We start from the raw sequence: 18,493 nt of genomic DNA, 5'->3' as shown, positions 1-18,493 counted from the left end.
AGGTACACATTTATCAGAATACTGGCAAGGTAGAAAGTAAAAGTTGCTGTGCTTTTTTTGGGGGGAGGGGGTGGTGGAGTGAAGGAAATGGGAAGTGCATTCATGAGAGAGTGAAAGGAGAGTGCCAAGAAGAAAGAGATGATGTGTAAGATATTCATATGGAGGAGATGTGGAGAAAAAGGGCAAACATGTCTAACACAAAGTGAACTTAACAGGAGTGATTGAGTGAGACACTCTGAAGACCACTACCCCTTCCACAGGCCACGGTAATGTTTAATTCACAGTCTCACAATTTTAGAATTGAAATATTTTCAAAATAAATTATTCACAACAAAATCATTTTTGTTATTCATTTTTCTTAAAAAGTGAACAACCATTGACAAAGCCAATAGTCCAGGCTGGTTTCAGGTGTGTGTCGGTTGTTGTGTTATATATCTGGCTGCAATAACAGAAAGCTCAGAGAGAGAGAGGCACCTGGCGCACTATGGGAATCACAACAATTGTTGATACCTGTAAGCACCTCCCTTAATTAAACAGGCTACGCCACTTTTAGAGACACCTAAAGCTCTGGTTGTCAATGCATGTAAAATGAGCGTACACAACCTTTGTGCTTAATAATCTCTATTTGTATACAAAACTATAGTAAAAGCTCAGCTTGCACTCGAGTCAAATGTAATTTGTGCCCATGAGATTATGCAACCGAATTTCTCACCACACAATAGGCCAGAGGCGTGTAACTCGGGCCCACAAGGACCAGATCTGTGCCAGATTTTCAGTAAATACCCAATAAAATCTGGCATGGACCCTGCCAGTACTTAATTTGAGCAGGTGGATGCTGGTGGGACTCACCGGCACTCATTTTTCATCATCAGACATTTGAAGAGGGAAAGCGGAAAGAAGGAGAAAAAGAAAGCCAGAGAAAACAGTCACAAAGGGAGACATCAGGATCCTGCAGGAGTGAGATTAATAGGAAAGGAGTGTCTTGCAGTCGAATAAAGAACATGAGGTGGATTCAAGACTACGCATCCTTGGGATTTGGCGTGATCCAGCCCTCCTGTACTTTCTATGGAGACTGCTCTTCCAAAGACGCTTGTCTAATGCACAATACAATTTCATCATTTACCCACAAGGATTTTTCACTTATGCTCTGCTTCAGCCATTGTTGCTTTCAAACTGGATGGACTACAGCAAGCTTTCAGAATATAAAATTGCCATCTTCTCTGTGCCATTTGACTTCTATTTCACTGTTCTGTAGATCTCCTTTCCAACTTTAGGTTCAATATTGTCAAATCTCTTTTGAGATTTGAGAATAAAGGATCAAGTTGTGCTATGTGCTATTGTAGTTTTGTGACTGGTTGAGCAAGTGAAGGATGCCCGTTTCAAGCTTCTGGAATGCATCGATTATTCACTGATAATTCCCATTCCTCCACTTACCTTCCTCATTCCAATACTTTCTAACTGAGGCGTGTTCACTTCCTCCCAGACACCAGTGAGTTGGCATAAGTCAAAAGAGGACCCCTTCCTTTTTCTACTCATCCCCTCAGGCTCCTCCTCCTCCTACAAGGACCATAACATAAGTGTGGATCTTCCGCAAGAAATAGGGACCGTGGTTGTGATCATGGTAGGGAGAGTGGTTCATGAGGACTGGAATGTGGAAGGGTAATAGTAGTAATGAAGTACACAAGTAAGTAATTGGTGCATTACCTTGTCATCCCATCATCGTCTCAGTACTTACCAATTGAGGACATACCAGAGCAGTAAATCTCACAACCAAACAATAACTTCCTTTTAGCTATACAACATCACCACAGGTAAAGAGAGAAGAGACACAAGAGCTGCAGAACCTAAAATGACTGCATACTAAGGTTCATGGAGAAGCACACACGCACACCAGGATAGATGCCCCATCTTGTGTGGACCAAAACCAGGCCTTGGTGAAGCCACCAGTCCCATAATCTGAAATGTGAAGCAAAAGCCCAGAACAACCTTCCAAAGACTGAACACGGTATGGGAGACCAATGAACCAAGAAAAAACTAGCATAAAAATGAATCCCTAACTAATAGGCCCGGTATCGAACTAGAAATGCCAAAGTGAATCATGGCCAAACGGATGGTTTCAAATACATACTTCACTTACAGTCATACTATGAAACTTTCACTTGCTGTGGTAGAGCGATACCTTTGTGAAAACACCACATAGTTATAATTGATCATGAGTGGATCCGCATCACTTTAACAGCTTTACGTATGTCTTATGGTTTCTCCCTTTTGTTTTGTTTCTTTCCAAATTAATTTTGTGATAGTTTGTTTTTCACTGCTATTACATTTTTGTGCCATATTCTGAACTCTGTCCATCAATTGTCCTTTTTGCATTTGTCACCCCCGAGTAGGATGGAACTGCCCAGACATGGGTCCCGTGCTCTCCATACCACTGGAATCAAACTAGCCTGGCTGATGAGGGGTGAAACCCCGAAACCGGACCTAAGATGCTTGTTTCCAGTCCATGGAGGACCTGGCCTGGCAGTTCGGGCTGGACTGTTCCCATAGGGATCAGGGTCAAGACTGATTTGCATATGGCTGGGTTCAAACTGGAATGGCATAGGAAGCAAAAAAACTATGGATTTAGGCCCAGATCTCTGTACTGGGGTGAATGTATGACATTGTTCTGCATTCTGTCCATCAATTGTTCTTTTGTATTTGTCACCCCGAGTGGGACGGGTATGCCCAGAAGTGGGTCCCGTACTCTCCATGACATTAGAGTCAAGCTAGCCTGGCTGATGAGGGGTGAAACCCGAAACCAGACCTAGGATGCTTGTTTCCAGTCCAGGGAGGACCTGGCTAGGCAGTTCGGGCTGGGCTGTTCCCATGAGGAACAGGGTCAAGACTGATTGGCGTAGGCTGAAAAGTTTCAGCACTCCGTCCATCATCTTCTTGTGTTTGCATCATCAGCATGACAGCAGCCATGTCGTTGGTCTGAGTGGCATGGTGCAGCGCTCAGACAGGTAGTGGGAGCCTGTGCATTTTATCCACCCGGCTGTGCAATATAGCTGGGTGGAGAACATGCTAAGTGCACCAACCACTCCTCCCCCTGCTCTGTGGGAAGCCCAGCCCTGCCACGCCCTGCACCTACAGAGTAAGTACTGAAAAATAAAATGATAATAACATGGTGTTGTTATCATTTTATTTTTCCTTTGGGGTGACGCTCCTCTGCCTTAGCGGAGGAGCTGCGGCTGACTATTATTCAATTGTAACATTATGTCTTTTTATGAACTGTGATAGCCTTTTCCCTACTTACTTGGTTTGTACATGGAAGCTGCATCTTCCAGGGGTCGCACCTCCACTGTGAACGCTATAGTCTTTAGGTAATATTGGTTTGAGCTAGGAAACTCTGACTTTCATTGGTTGCATGAGTGCAGGTCTTAGACGGACCTCAAAGTCTTCAGGCAAGATCCCTTTTTAACTTGGAAGCATTGTGTTCTGGTGATCCCAGGAGTGGTGCAGTCAGCCTCCGAGGATGTATGCCCATCAGTGGTGAAGACTTGCAATGATGCCACCCTGTGCAGCTCCAGTGGCCTGTTCAGCTGAACGACCCTTTCCAGGCACTACCTTCCCTAAATCCATACCCCAAAGTGTGAGAGCAACACCTCTTACGGCTCGTCTTCAGTCTCAAGCAGTCACTCAGTTCTGACTCACTCTTTTGAACATTCTGACTCCGGTGATGTTCAGGCATGTCCCACCGCCTACCTGGCCTGTCACACGCCTGTTCTGTGCACACATGTGCCATTCATGCCATTCGGATGCAGTGCATCATGCTGCCATCCATTGGCATGATGAACTGCATGGGGTATTCTACCCACATTGGCTTTGGGTAGCAGTGGCACCAAATACAACCAACTGGAACTTGCACACAGGGTACACCCACCCACCTCACCATCACATTCACATCATTGCCAATCGGCAGCGCCCATCCTTCCTCTCACTCTGTGGGAAGGAACCTGTTGTAATGAATAAATTAACAGCGGTAGCTCAGGAAAGATAGACAGCCTTAACCTCCTTTCTTTTTTGTTGCAGTTTTATATGGCACAAACTTGGCCCAAAGGTCATTAGGTACCTTACTAGAGAACCAGATTACATTAAACATTTGTTTAAGCACTGGGAGATGGAGGGCGCGGAATCACAGGCTGTTGAGCTGATACCAGGACCGAGGTTAGGAACTCTGGCAATTACACCATATACTTCCTGATCAGTTTTTAGGTTGTTTACATTTTTTAACTTGAGGCAACAGTTGAAGGTAGATGCCAAGTGCTAAATTTGTTAAATAATAAGTGCCGGGGCCCTGACCAGGAGGCCACTGCAGCTTGCACCTTCCATTGCCCAGGGCATCGCTGCAATGAGGGTACCAAACCAACAACTAACCATCTCTCTCACCCGCAAGTGCGACAGTTCAGATTATTCCAGGTCCCCGAGCTAAAGGAATAGCTGAGGAGGCAGGTATTAGTATTATTTAATGTACATTGTATACAAAAACAACTGTTGTTCTGCTCCTCTCGAAATTAGATGACCATTGCCACCATGTAGCAGACTGTCATAAATGCGGTGTTGACAATTAAGTACCGGTGCCGAGCACCGGAAACAAATTAAGTGCCAGTGCTGAACACTGGAAACTACCGGCTCAAACAAAGCACTCTATAAGTCCCACCAGGAGCTAATGTGCATCGTGCAAAGCAGCCTCCAGGTCTTCACTGCTGCCTGTGCCAACACTGACTGATGAAAGGAGGGGTGGGGAACATTCCACGCACTGACGTCACGCTCTGCTTGCACCCGCTCGCTCATGCAAGACACAAGGACATTATGCGCGTATGTACGAATGCAAAGACACACGCACAAACACACAAACATACACACACACAGTTCAGAGTCTCTCAAACTCCTACAACAGAAAACCTGCCATTTAATGACTCTGAGACCCTGATTATCATAATATAAAGCATAGCTAAACTTCTATTTATATGGGGCAGGGTGTATTCTATAAAGTTGCTTCCTGGGTCGCAGCTTAATTTGTGCCGGTGATTGCAGGTATTGAGCACTAACACTCATTTTTGGATTCTTTTTCAACAACAAACTCACACTCAGACCAAGAGAGAGAAATGAAGAAAAGGAAGAAAGCATGAGGAAGACATTGATTGGAAATCAGTGACGAAAAGAAGAAGCAGGGATGGAAAGAACCTGCAAGAGGCTGGATGTGTCGGGAGGTGGAAGAAAGCGCCATGAGATGGAATTAAGACTGAGTAGCCTTGGTATTCACCAAACTTTGTGCCCTTACATCTATATTATTACAAATTATGCACTGTTACTAGTTTAGATCATACTATTTATTTATTTAAGAGTTTTATATAGTGCTGGCCAGACCCAAGGGTATCGGAGCACTTTACAACATACTTTTAATTGAAATCACACAGTAACACAATAGTATTAAGGAGAGCACATAGTAGTGAGGTAGTATACATAGGTGTATAGTGGTTCATGGCGCTTCGGAGGTATGGGTGTGCTGTACCGCATAAGGGAAAGAAAGTCTGATGGAGTCATAACGATGTGCACGTTGGCTCAAGCCAGCCCCCTGGGGGCGAGGTAGGTGTCCAGTGGCTTGGCGGAGGTAGATGTCTTGATGGCAGAGAATCTGGCAAATGCCCGGTTTCCGGCTAGTGTGCTCCATCTGCAGCTATCTATACGGGGGCGGACGATTGAGAAAGAGGTCTTTGAGCTGCGGTGCGGGCTGCGGCTTTTTGTTTATGGGTTTTCGGCAGGATGAGCAGAAGCTTATTGGAGCTCCTGAGGGTTCTTGTCTGGCAGGCCTTCTTAAGTTTGGAGGCCAGGTAGGCGGGTTTCCCGGTGTGCAGGACTTTGTGCGTGAGGCAGGCAGTTCTGAAGTTGGCACGCATTTCGACTGGGAGCCATTTTAGCTCTTTGAGTGCGGGTGATATGTGATCGTATTTCTTTGCTCCTGTGATCATTCTGGCTGCTGCATTGAGTGTTGTTCTGAGGGGAGCTAAGTGGCATTTAGCTGTATCTGTGAGAGCTGCATTCCCATAGTCTAGTCTGGACAGCACTAGTGCTTGAGTAGATTGTTTGAGGTCCTTGGGCGGGATGTAGGGTTTTATTTTGTTTAGTAATTTCAGGCTGGGGAAGGCGCTTTTTGCAGAGATTTTGATGTGCTTGGCCATGTCTAGTTTTGGAATGAGGGTGATTCCTAGCAATTGCACAGTCAGCCAGGGTGATATTGCCGTTGAGGGCGTCAATGGCTTATAGCCATTCTGTGATTTGGGGGTTCTTTTTTTGTTAGAGATGAGGAGGAATTCCGTTTTGTCTTGGTTGAGTTTCAGGTGATTATGGGATAGCCAATGTTGGACTTCTCAAAGAGTGTCGTTAAGTCTTTGGATGTCATCGATGGAGGAGGTTTCGAAATAGATCTGGGTGTCGTCTGCATATAGGTGGAAGGGGTAGTTGTTTTTCTTAGTATGGTGGTGAGGGGTTCCATGTAGATGTTGAAAAGTTGAGGGGAAAGAACTGATCCGTATGCGACACCTCTGCTGACGGGGTGTAGGTCCGACGAGAAGTTTTTATTTTTATTTTTTATATTTAGTGCTGCATTGCACATTGCAGTAAATGCTAATATGCTCCATTTCTTTTTACAATAATAAATTAAGGGTACTGGACTTAAATCCTTTAATGACGTCAAGCAGCCAGGCCTAATCCCACTAGGGTTGAGGCAGACCAGGACTTTATTACTTCCAATATCGTTTAGATAAATCTCGAGTTGGGCCTGTATCGCATCAAGAGATACCGCTGTTCTCAGGATTAAATAGAATACCGATTCATGCGCTTCAATAGCGCACTTCTTGCTGATCCCAACTTCTCTTCTTCTTTCCGTTCCTTCACTAGAGAATTCTTTTTATTTAACTGCAACCCTAGCACACCTCCTCACATCCTCTGGGATTCCTTTAAAGCAACGGCAAGAGGGTTTATTATCGATTTCGTCTCTAGGAAAAAGAGGCAATTTCTTCAAAAACGGAAAACCTCTCTTGCACTCATAAAATCTTTGGAACATAAATTTTATACCTCTTCAGATAAATTTATCTCACCAGATCTTTTACGTGCAAAATTAGAGTTTAATAAAGTTACCACTGATAATGCTTCTTCAATTCTTCTTCGTAGCAGTGCTCGTTATTATGGAGGCCGTAATAAATCAGGGAAACTCTTAGCCAATTACCTTAAATCCCGTAAGGAACGTACTCTTACAGAGTCTATTTATTCCGCTGATAATACTCTCCTATATAAAGATAAGGAAATACTTGACCAATTTCAATTGTTTTATCAACAACTTTACACTCCAGAATCTCCCCCTACTCCCTCTCTCATTTAGAAATATTTTGAGACACTTCCTAAACCTTCTAACTCTCATCTCAATTTTCCGGATCTTGAAATTGACCTCTCATTACACGAACTCTCCATCGCTTTGACATCCCTTACGAAAGGTAAAACACCAGGCCCTGATGGTTTTCCTGTTGAATTCTATTTTCATTTTTCTGATCTTTTGTTGCCCAATCTTCTGATTCTTTTTCAGTCTTTTTACTCATCTGGTAATACGGAAGGCACTTTTCAGGATGCCACCATTTGTCTTATCCCGAAAGAAGGTCATGATCCCCAATTATGTAAAAACTACCGTCCGATCTCTTTAGTCAATGTGGACTATAAATTGTTTGCTAAGATACTTACGTTGCGTTTAGATCCCTTTATGCCCCATCTCATTGGCAAGGAGCAATGTGGCTTTGTTAAAGGTAGGCTAACATCTGATCATTCGCGTCTTTTTCTTAATGTTTTAAATAAAGCCTCATCTCTTTCAACTCCTTTAGCCGCTATTTCTGTTGATGCGGAAAAGGCCTTTGACAGAGTTGATTGGTCTTTCTTGTTTGCTTCATTACGTTGGCATGGTTTTGGCCCCAACTTCATTTCACTTATCTCGCTGCTATATTCGTCGCCCAAGGCCTCGGTGCTTGTCAACGGTCAGCTCTCTTCGCCCTTTAATCTTCGGCGTGGTGTTCGTCAGGGCTGTCCTTTATCTCCTCTTCTTTTTGTCCTGGCTCTTGAACCATTTTTATCCTCCATTGGTAGCAATACTTTTATTTCTGTTTTTCCTTATCGTAACAATCAACTGAAGCTTTCTGCATACGCAGATGACATTCTCTTATTTATTTCCGATCCGGAAGTATCTGTTCCCCCCTTATTATCTGCATTCAACTCATTCTCCCTGGTTTCAGGATATAAGATTAATTCTGATAAAACTGAAATCCTCCCTCTCACCAAAACCTGTCTTCCTCACTTTTTCTCTTCTACTGGCTTTGCTTGGAATAGCTCAAAGATTAAATATCTAAGTATTTGGTTCTCTAACTCTATTCCTTCTTCAATTAAATTAAACATGTTGTCAGTTTTATCCAGAATTGAACAACTTTTCAATACCTGGAACCCTCTTTTTCTTTCTTGGTGGGGTCGACTGGACTCAATTAAGATGATGATAGCTCCTATTCTAATTTATATTTTTTCCATGTTACCCGTCCACGTTCCTGCACTCTATTTTAAACGTATCGATTCACTCCTTTCAAAATTCCTCTGGAAAAATAAGAAATCTAGAATTTCTCTGGTAAATATTCGTAAGTCCAAACCTAATGGTGGAGTTAACTTTCCAGATTTCCGTCTCTATCATAAGTCTTTTTCTTTACGTCAGGCCTCGAGATGGCTTTCATCAAATCCTTCCCCTTTTACTCCTCTTTGGCTCCTCGTTGAACAAACATTATTATTGCCCTTTTCCTTTGGTGAAGTGGTACGTTTCTCTGCCAGGTCTCCCTATTCCACATTTCCCTTATTCAAACATACGTCATCTCTTTTAAAACCCTTGGTTCACCCTTCTACCGTTACACGTGACTCCTTTTTAAACACCCCCATTTGGTATAATTCAATGATCCTCTTAAATAATAGACCCATATTTTGGAACTCCTGGAGACAAAAAGGTGTCATATGGGTTAACCAACTCTTTGATGGATCGTTACCTTGCTCATTTCCCCATTTTCAAATCTTGTTTCACTGTCCCCGCTCTTTTTTGCAGAAGTTTACTACTCTCATGGCAATAATTCTTGATCATTATTATTCTCTTCCCTTTTCAATATCATCAGTGCCTCCATCTCCTCTTCTTAAAATTCTCACTGCCCTTCCTAAGGCTTCGCTTAACTATAAATTTTTCGTCTCTCCTGACCCAGAACGCACCAAAACCAAAGTGGAGCTTTCCTGGGAAACAGATTTTGGGTGCACTTGGTCTGTCGCTCTCTGGGATAAGCTTTGGTCCAGATCCTTAAAAATGTCTCGTTCTGCTTCTCTTACTCAATCTTTATTTTATCTATATCATAGACTTTATCTCTCTCCTCTTTCCTTATCTCGTTTTACACCCTCTTCTGATTCTAAATGCAAGACTTGTGGTAGCCTGAATGCTGATCTTCTTCATCTGTTCTTTTTCTGTCCTGTTGTCTCTGCTTTCTGGAGAAAAGTTTGGTCGTACCTCTCTTGCATTTTTGCATTTTCTGCTTCTTTCTCAATAACTGTCCTCTTTCTGGGTAGTCTTTCTGATTCTTTAGATATACCTGCACACTCACATGGTCTTTTTGACCTCATGCTTGCTCTCACATTTCAGCACATATCATCTAACTGGAAGACGCTCACAAATATCTCCATACAAGGCTGGTGGAATACTGTATGTCATTTTCACAGACTTGATGTTGCCTTTGCTTCCTCTTGCAAACCAACGCGCAATGTTGATTTATTCTGGCTACCCCTTACTACATACCTAGATCGCTTGGCTTTGAAGAAATCTACATATATCAATTCAGAACATTTTAAACCCCCTTGAAGGACTTCAACTCTCTCCTTCTTGTTATTTTTTATTGATTTCTCATGTTATACCAGTTTTTATCCTGATCATTTTGTTTATTGTTCACATATTATCATCTGATCATATGCCGTAATTTACTCTTAGTGTTTATATTTTGTTTTTCCTCCCCCTCCTCCCTCCTACCTCTTTACCTTTCTCTTTTCCTCTTTCTCTTCCTCCCCTTATCTTTAAAATCCTCATAAAATGCTTTTTGTCTCCTTAACACTGATATTAGCATTGTTAATGATTTATACAATGTTTGAATATATTTCTTGTTTATGCTGATGTCTTTACTTGTTAACCAATTTTCCAATAAAGCTTTTAAACACAAAATAGAATACCGATTCATGAGTGGATGTCAATGAGAGTACCCGCACAGATGGAGTACTTATGTTTTCAGCTTGGGCTGTCCCAAGTGGCGGCTCCTCCGCTAAGGCGGAGGAGCGTCACCCCACTGCTTTGCAGCAGTGAAATAAAGGAAAAACAAAATGATAATAACTTGATGTAATTATCCTTTTATTTTGTCCTGCTGCAGCAGTTTTGCAGGGCGGTGAGGGGCTGCTCTGATGACAGAGAAGCAGGGGGAGTGGTGAGCACACTCTATAAGAGCGCATGAATGTTTGACCCGCCATCTCGCAGTCTGTATTGCAGACTGGGTGGAGAACATACCCAGGTACCACTGCCTGTCTGAGCGCTGAACCACGGCACTCAGACCAATCACAAGGCTGCATTGCAGCGTTGTGATTGGCTCAGGGGAGCCTGGGTGTGCTTCCTGTTCCAGCCACAGGGGAAACGACAGAGAGGAGATGCGGTGAGGAAGCGGCAAGGATGTACTTTTTTTTCTTCTTTTTTTTTTCACCCGCCCGCAACCCTCGATCCATGCTGGCCACCACTGGCTGTCCCTGATAAATTTGGTTAGATGGATCACTTGTAAGATTCAACTTCACATGCTGTCAGTTAGTGCTGCAAATACACTGCTTCAAACCCAAGATACGTCTGTCTCCCTCGTGATCTCGCAGGGACAGAGTAATGGCATGATCATAAAGACAATTTGGATCACCACGCGAGCATCACTTACATACTGCCACTCAGCGCTGATGTATTGTATTACCAGCTGTGATGCATTACTGGGTCTAGGTCGGCCCAGATTGAATGAATGCCGCAATAGCTCTGGATTCAAATGCAAACAAGGAGATTCCGATGCTCCCAAGGCCGTTGGGCAGGTTTATTTCAAAGCATAGCCTTGGATGACGATCATTGTATCTGTACGTACTGTATTGTACGTCCACATAGCATAAAGTTTTGCATCATAGTGCGTAAAGCGACAGTCTCATGAAGAAAGATGCCCAACGCTGTGAATCCTCCACCTCTTCTGAAAAGTTCAACCACAGAACTAATCAACTTTTGTGAACGCTTCAACGTATTATAGGTTCCCTGACGCCTGCAGCAGGGCAACGGCGGTCTGACTGCCCTGAAAATCAGCCAAGGTGCTAAACGAAACTTAGGGCCTGATTACGAGTTTGGCGGTGTGGTGCCAGGTCCACCCCGCTGCTTCACTGCCAAAACCCATGGTCAGGCCACCTCCCCCCCGATTAGGAGTTATTCTCGTGTCTGGCTGGCTTTTATTGTTATGCTCTCATGGCAGTGCCATGAAACCGAGCACCACAATAGAAATGCCAAAAAGAGTTCCTGCACAGCATGGACTGACAAGTCCATGCTGTGCAGGAACTGGGGTGCATGCTGTGGCCCCTTGCATGCATCGTAGGGCACAGAGGCACACGGGGGCCCTGTAGGGCCCTTTTTGTTTTCTCTCCACCACAGTTTTCATGGAGGCGGAACCACCATGAAATGCGGGGTGGAGAGGAAACTCGTACTGTGCTTGGCAGGACCGCAGTCGTCCCACCAAGCATTTTGTCGCCTCCTGACCGATGCAACACCGCCAGGGAACGGTGGTTCCCTGATGCCTGCAACGGGGGAAGGGTGGTCTGACTGCCCTGATTGTAATAGGGTGCTCGGGAGACCGCCACGGCCTTGCCTCCACGTGTCTGGCAGTCCCTGAACCGCCACACTCAGAATCAGCCCCTTAGCAGTTATGTGTTTAGCAATGGGGTGGTTGTAAAAGTTATTGCCTTTATGAATGCTCAGATCCCTTTAGGGAGTTATTAGTGTCTATATTTAAAAAATACACATACACAACCTCTACCCTCATCCAAAAATCTGCATGGTTTTAGTTTGAAGCGCGCTACATTTTCAGTTCAAAGACTGAAGTGTAACATAACATACTGTGTGGGGCACAGAACACCAACCGAATGGCAACCTATGACTTCCAAGTGCCTTCAGTGGTTGCTCTGACCTCATGAGTTGTAGAACATGCAAGTCTCTTTAAGGTTATTACTGTAATATATGTTTATAAATAGTGCTTAATAATGCACTTTATAAATGCTGTTACTGGCACGTTACTAATGTAAAAAGATATCACAGTTCTAATTTCTAATCTTTAACTGGTGTCAAATGGAGAAGTGCAGGAGCCCGCATGGAGAGGGGGAGAACAGAGTTGCAGTACCCTGACCCCGTATGGCGGGGTGTCGGCTTACGGGGTCAGGGCACTATAAGGGTACAGACCGAGGCGAATGATCCTACAGATATTCTGAAGCACAGGAGTATGCATGGAGGGGGGGTGAATGAGTCTATATGCATTGGAAGAAAGGTACAAGCCTGTATGGTGGAGAAGTGAATGAGTCTATATGCATTGGAAGAAAGGTACAAGCCTGTATGGTGGAGAAGTGAATGAGTCTGTGAAGGAGCCTGCGTGGAATGGTGGTGGGGGGTGCATGAGGCATTATGGAGAGAAGAGATGCGGGTACCTTGACGGGTCGGGGGACCGGTCCAAGAGCCAATATATGAAGGATAGCCGTGAAAAAGCTTGTACTCGAAAAAAAGTTTGAATTTTGCTGACCAGAAGGTATAATAATTTGTAATATACCGTTTACAGAATTGTGATATACCGTACAATACGCTGCAGCTTTACGATAAGCAAGGGTTTTAAGAAAGACAGCTAGTGGTAAGCATTTAAACAAATTTCTAAAAACATGTCTTCATCTATGAGTTTGCAGCTGAACAGCAAGTAATACTGGAATATGTCTTTTTGTCTTTCTTTGAAAAACTGAATCATGAGACGGCCAGGCACAGATGCTGTAACATCTAGTTTTATTTAGGGGAAATCAAAAGTGATTCTGTGCAGCAATGATAATGCGAGGACGGCTTCTGGGAAGCTTATGCCACCTCTCAGGTGCTAACAGGCAAATATACACACACTTAAAACACTAGAGTTGTAAAATACTTCCTGCCCATCACACAACCAAGGACCAGATGAGGTGCGCGTCCTATGGCTCAGCACCTCCTACAGCTCCCAACCCTTCTGCGATTACTATGTTTAGCTGCAGCTGTTGGACATATCTGCCGAAATAAGGGGATGGAATACTTCTGAGCTGGTACCTTTGCTCTTCACCGAGCCCAGGCTCTGGTATGCTCCTCTGTGCAGCACCTGCAGCGCTTATGTGACATGCACCGTGCCTAGAACAGGCCCAACACATGTTGCACATGCGCACCATGTGGGACCCCAGCGACCTGAGCATTTGATGGGTCTGTAGCAGAGGATATAAGCATGGGAGTAAACAGATTACTTTAAAATCATGTCCTCTGAGTGACATCACTGATGAGAGCCAGTTTAAGACATAATTTGTTCAATATTTCATTAAAATACGTATTAATACGAATGTCTAAGGCAGCAGGAATGCATCTGGTTGATACCTTCTTTGTGGACCCTAGACCTGTTCCCACACAGTGGATGCCACATCCACCATCTTCCTTCCCTATACATTGACCGGGCTTGTATGGGAAAGATGCACAGTCTCCCAACATGCCTACCTTTGGTTTGTCCCCGCCAGTAAGGGCGCGATGATGAAGCATGCTACTTCCGTGGGTGAGGGCCTTCGTCCTTTTTAGGGAAACCTCCAGGCGAGTCACTGCTTTCCAAGCACTCTTAATCAGGTGCCAGCGTTGCCCAATTGATACCTTGTTCTAGTGTCAGGTACTTCTCTGACTTTTAGAGTCTGTGTCACTGGCACCACCCATAGGCTGTTGTACTATTTTACAACATGTGATTGGTGGTGAGACCCACTCCTTCCATCTTTGAAGATGAAGTGAGCTGGGAGGAGTGGTCGGTAACAATCAAGGGGGTTAGGTGTAGGGGATCTAGAGATGTCCACACCCTTTGCAAGGCCAGAAAAGAGGAGGAGAATGCAACAAAAGGGACTTGCTTATGATTCCAAAATATCTTGGGCTAGCCTTATCTACAGTTGCTGTTGGCTTTTGGCTCAGTCCTGGCTCTTCGGGTGATGGCAGTTGAGCATTACAGCGCTCACAAGAGAGACAGGGACCCTTGTGCATAGCTAGACCTTGGAAGTGAGAGGGAGGGGGAAGAGTGGTGCTGCCAGTCCTGCTTGTTCCATCAGGCAAGATAAGCTCAGCCTTACAGTGTCAAAAGCAAGGGGTTTCCATGGACACAATCTGCAGTTGGAAGCAGGAATATAAGCTGATGGCTGCAAATTCCACCCTTATAATGGTGATAGGGATGGAACAAGTGCTTAATTTGTAAAAATAAATAAATACATAAGTGCCAGGGCTCCATCAGGAGACCACAGGAGCTAGCACCACACATTGCCCCTGCTATGTTGCCAATGATAGTAACGACACAACTACTAATAATCACACTCCTACAAGTGTGAGAATTCAGACTATTTCAGGCACCCAAAACTATAGGGATGGCCTGGGAGACAGGCAATGGGCATTTTTAATGTATATTGAATTAATAAATCATCTCTGAATTAGCCAGACAGCGCCACCTTATGGCAAACTGTTACAAGCACCAGTGTTAGCAATAAAGTGCTGATGCTGAGCACCAGAGACCACGTGCTAAAATTAAGCACTGATTGGACCACAGGCAAAAATGCATTCTGTCCACAGCACTAATAGTTACTTGACTGACTGGGTTGGGGATATACTTCTTTAGTGCTCTCTACCCTGTAATGTTGCTGAGCGTTGGTCCTTGCACTCTTGCTGAATCCTTGCACCACTCCGCGATGCAAACAAAATACCTGGAAGGAATGCAATGTCAGTAACAACTCATCAGAGAGCTATTGCAGGCTGGGATGGAATAATTCATACAAAAATAGAACTTTTCAACAATGATCTTCTGTGATTCTGCAGCAAACACATGAGCAGGAGCGAACAGTGATGCCTCCTACAGTATGCCTGTTGCGTGCCGCACCTGAGCATGTGAATATGCACAATGAGCCCAATCTTCCAAGAAATATATATCTGGCACAACATTTGCACAGTGGGATCATGAGCCACATGGAAGTGCCTGTGAAAGGGGAGAATTTGTGTGCATATTTCACTATGAGATGGTGTTGTGCGCCACAGTGTATTGCCAGTAATGCTCATAAGGTGGAATGAGTTCACATAGAATATATACTCTCAGCCCTTTACCCGTAAGCCCATTTCCTTAACGCATTGCCCATAACCCCTTAATATTGTCTTCAGCCTTAACCCCTTATACCCCTGCCCCTTCCCCGTAAACTATTACCATTACACACTCATCCCTCAACCCTATCTCACACTATTCTAAACATGTTGTGCATATACTGTTAGTCACATTTTTTTTCATCATGTGACTTTCAATAAAATGTCAAATGATGAGATGGTCTATGATTAAGTTGTAATCCAAGGGGAAATGCCCACAGAGCAATTGGCATGATAATTAGCGGGATGCAAACATCCCCCTCACATGCAGGTTCCCCTTACGTGCCGTGAGGTGACCATAAATGTCAGGGGACTGGACGCCAATCAAGCCAGCCACCCAGGTACTAATCGGCAAAGCTACAGCCATTCCGCCTCAAATTAACTGTGATATCTTTGAGATAAATGCAAATTTGGGCCGATAAACCGCAAACAGATCCAGAGATTGTCAAGATTCAATAGGATCTTGTTTTATATGTAGATACCAGTGAAAGTGACAAAAAAGGGAAAAAAATACTTCAATTTTCAATTTTAGGCAGCCACGTGTTCAAAGTTGCTGTCGTAAGTAGACTTCGTCAAACCCACCTTACGTCTACCCTCCTCATATTATCACAGGTACAATGTGAGCATCGCTGTGATCTTCCCACTAAAAGACTTTGGGTCTTTTTTGGGTCAGCACTCAAACATCACTTTCTACAGCTCAGCGCTGATGTAAACACAGCGCTCCCTGCAATTGTTATTCGCGATGACGCATTTCTGGAGCTTCTTGGCCTAGATTGAATGAAAGCCTCGCGAGCTCTGCATTCACATCAAACAAGGCGATTCTGTGGCTTTCAAGACTGTTGTGCAAGCTTCCATTTGAAAGCATCGCCTTGGTTTGGGAGTGCCCTGCGACCACGGCTCATTGTATCTACGAATAGAGCACTGCCCGCACACCCTCCTGTACGCCCACCTACATACATTTTTCCATAATACTGAAAGAGTCGATATTCCTCGCGTGGAACGGCCCAAACGTATGACTCTTCTTACACAAAGTTCTTCCAGGGAACCATACAACAGCAAAAAAGCTTAGACTGTTTCCTAGAGCTCAGTCTACACTTTTCTAAAAAGTTTGACTTGAGTCAAGGCCAGCAGCTGGCTCTGCCTGGGAGATGGTGTTACATTTTTGGTAAAACTGTTACAATTTCATCCCCTTGCTTCTCCAAACCCTAACTCTCACAAGGAAGCACGCCTCACTGTCAGAGAAAGTATGGGTGTGAGGAGAGGAGAAATGAGAGTAATGAAGATTACCAGTATGTAATCCCGCCTAAAATATAAAATGCTCCAATACCTGCGGGTCGACTTCGCGCTATATTAAACTGCAAAGTGCAAAACAAAAAGGGGCATAACTATACAAGAATGGGTCCTCTAACCCAATCATTTGACATGGCTGGTGGGGGGGTGAGGGGGGGGGGGTCAAGCCTTCTATCAGCTCGGCGGGTCTAAGAAATAGAATTAGCGGCACTGTGGCAGGCCGCTTGTGCGCATCGACCTGCTAAAAATCAGATTTAAGAAAAGATGATATACAAAGGATATAAAGCCCTCACAGGCTCATGGACTGGGGCAGAGGTAATTGCGATTTTTAAAAACGGTTCTAGGGCACTTCCATCAAATTATAGGCCAATCAGCCTTATTGATAGTTTCCAAAATCATTTTAGCCAGATTATCTTGGACAGGCTACTTGACTGGATAGCTGACTCTGGAGTGCTGTCATTGTTGCAAGAGGGTTTTAGGGATGGAATCAGTACGATCGACCAGGTCTTTCGACTCCAGTTACTTTACTGGAGATATGTTACTCTGGGGCGGTGGTCGTTTATATGGGATCTTTGTGGAACTTCAGTCCACATTTGATCTAGTACCTAGGGAGTCTTTGTGGAAGGTACCGGTGGAAATAGGGATCCCGAAGTACCTTATTGATATTATTTTCAGGCTGCAGACTAACAACATTGCTCGGGTCAGATATGGGCGAGCTGACAGACCCCGCCCCAATCAATTAGGACGTGAGGCACGGATTGTACCGGTGTTTTGATCCGACTTACAACAGTTACTGGTTGTGAGTCGCTATCGGTGTAGTAGGCTATTATCTACCCACAAGGACTATTGTATTGGCTGTGCACATTGTATTGCAATTAAATGAATTGTATAGTTTTTACCTTACTTTACTGCATTAGCATTCAATGCTTTTATGCATTTTATATTTTGTGCGTTTTTTCTGTGCTTTGCTTTTACAGCTGTGTAGCTGAATAAAGATTTATGACCATGATGCAAATCTATTTTTGAAAAGTGCCAATGTCAAAATGTCATGTATGTTTCCTGGATTCCAAGGGCATCATTTGGCCAGTGGATCACAAGTCTTTCCATCGGATAGTATTGTCTGCCATTATGTTCTTTATAGAGTGATTGCCTGACTCAAATAGCCTATCGGCCATTCCTATTTATGGTGGGTCTGGTGGCTGAGTGAACTAAGGAATCCACTTAAAGAATCAGTTTGACCTCTTGATCCGGATTCAAACCCCGCCAGGTCCACTCAGGCTTTCATCTTTCAAAGGTAGATAAAATGAGTACCATTGATTAGGGTAACAATAAACATCTTTTATTCAGTGACAAGCCACCAATGGGCGAACATGCGCTCTACAAACACATGGTATGTGTTGGAATATTTGATGATTTGATGATTGAGAAGGTGTGCAGAGGCAGTGCATGAAGTCTGGCTTTTCCTGGAATAAGTTAATCAGTAGGAAGATGACAGAGGTATCAGTAAATAAATGTGTGACACAATTTATTGACAGATGGATGGATATAGAAGTGGTAGGTTGCAGGATGAGAATGATATGATAAAATATTAATGTCTAACTTGATGGGCATTATATTGGATGATCAGTGAAGCTTTTTATGTTCATT

The 18,493-nt window shown here is 44.0% G+C and overlaps 1 protein-coding gene across 2 annotated transcripts in view; it reads right to left on the bottom strand.

Annotated features, from left to right (window-relative positions):
* POLR3GL (RNA polymerase III subunit GL) overlaps window positions 1–18,493 on the bottom strand; it is a 549,275-nt gene that overhangs the window by 324,685 nt on the left and 206,097 nt on the right. The gene's annotated exons all lie outside the window — the stretch shown is intronic.

This window comes from Triturus cristatus, chromosome 12 (genome assembly GCF_964204655.1).
Source record: "Triturus cristatus chromosome 12, aTriCri1.1, whole genome shotgun sequence".
Taxonomy (NCBI): Eukaryota; Metazoa; Chordata; class Amphibia; order Caudata; family Salamandridae; genus Triturus; species Triturus cristatus.
Note: the sequence above shows the minus strand (reverse complement) of the source record. Positions and strands in the feature narration are given on the sequence as shown.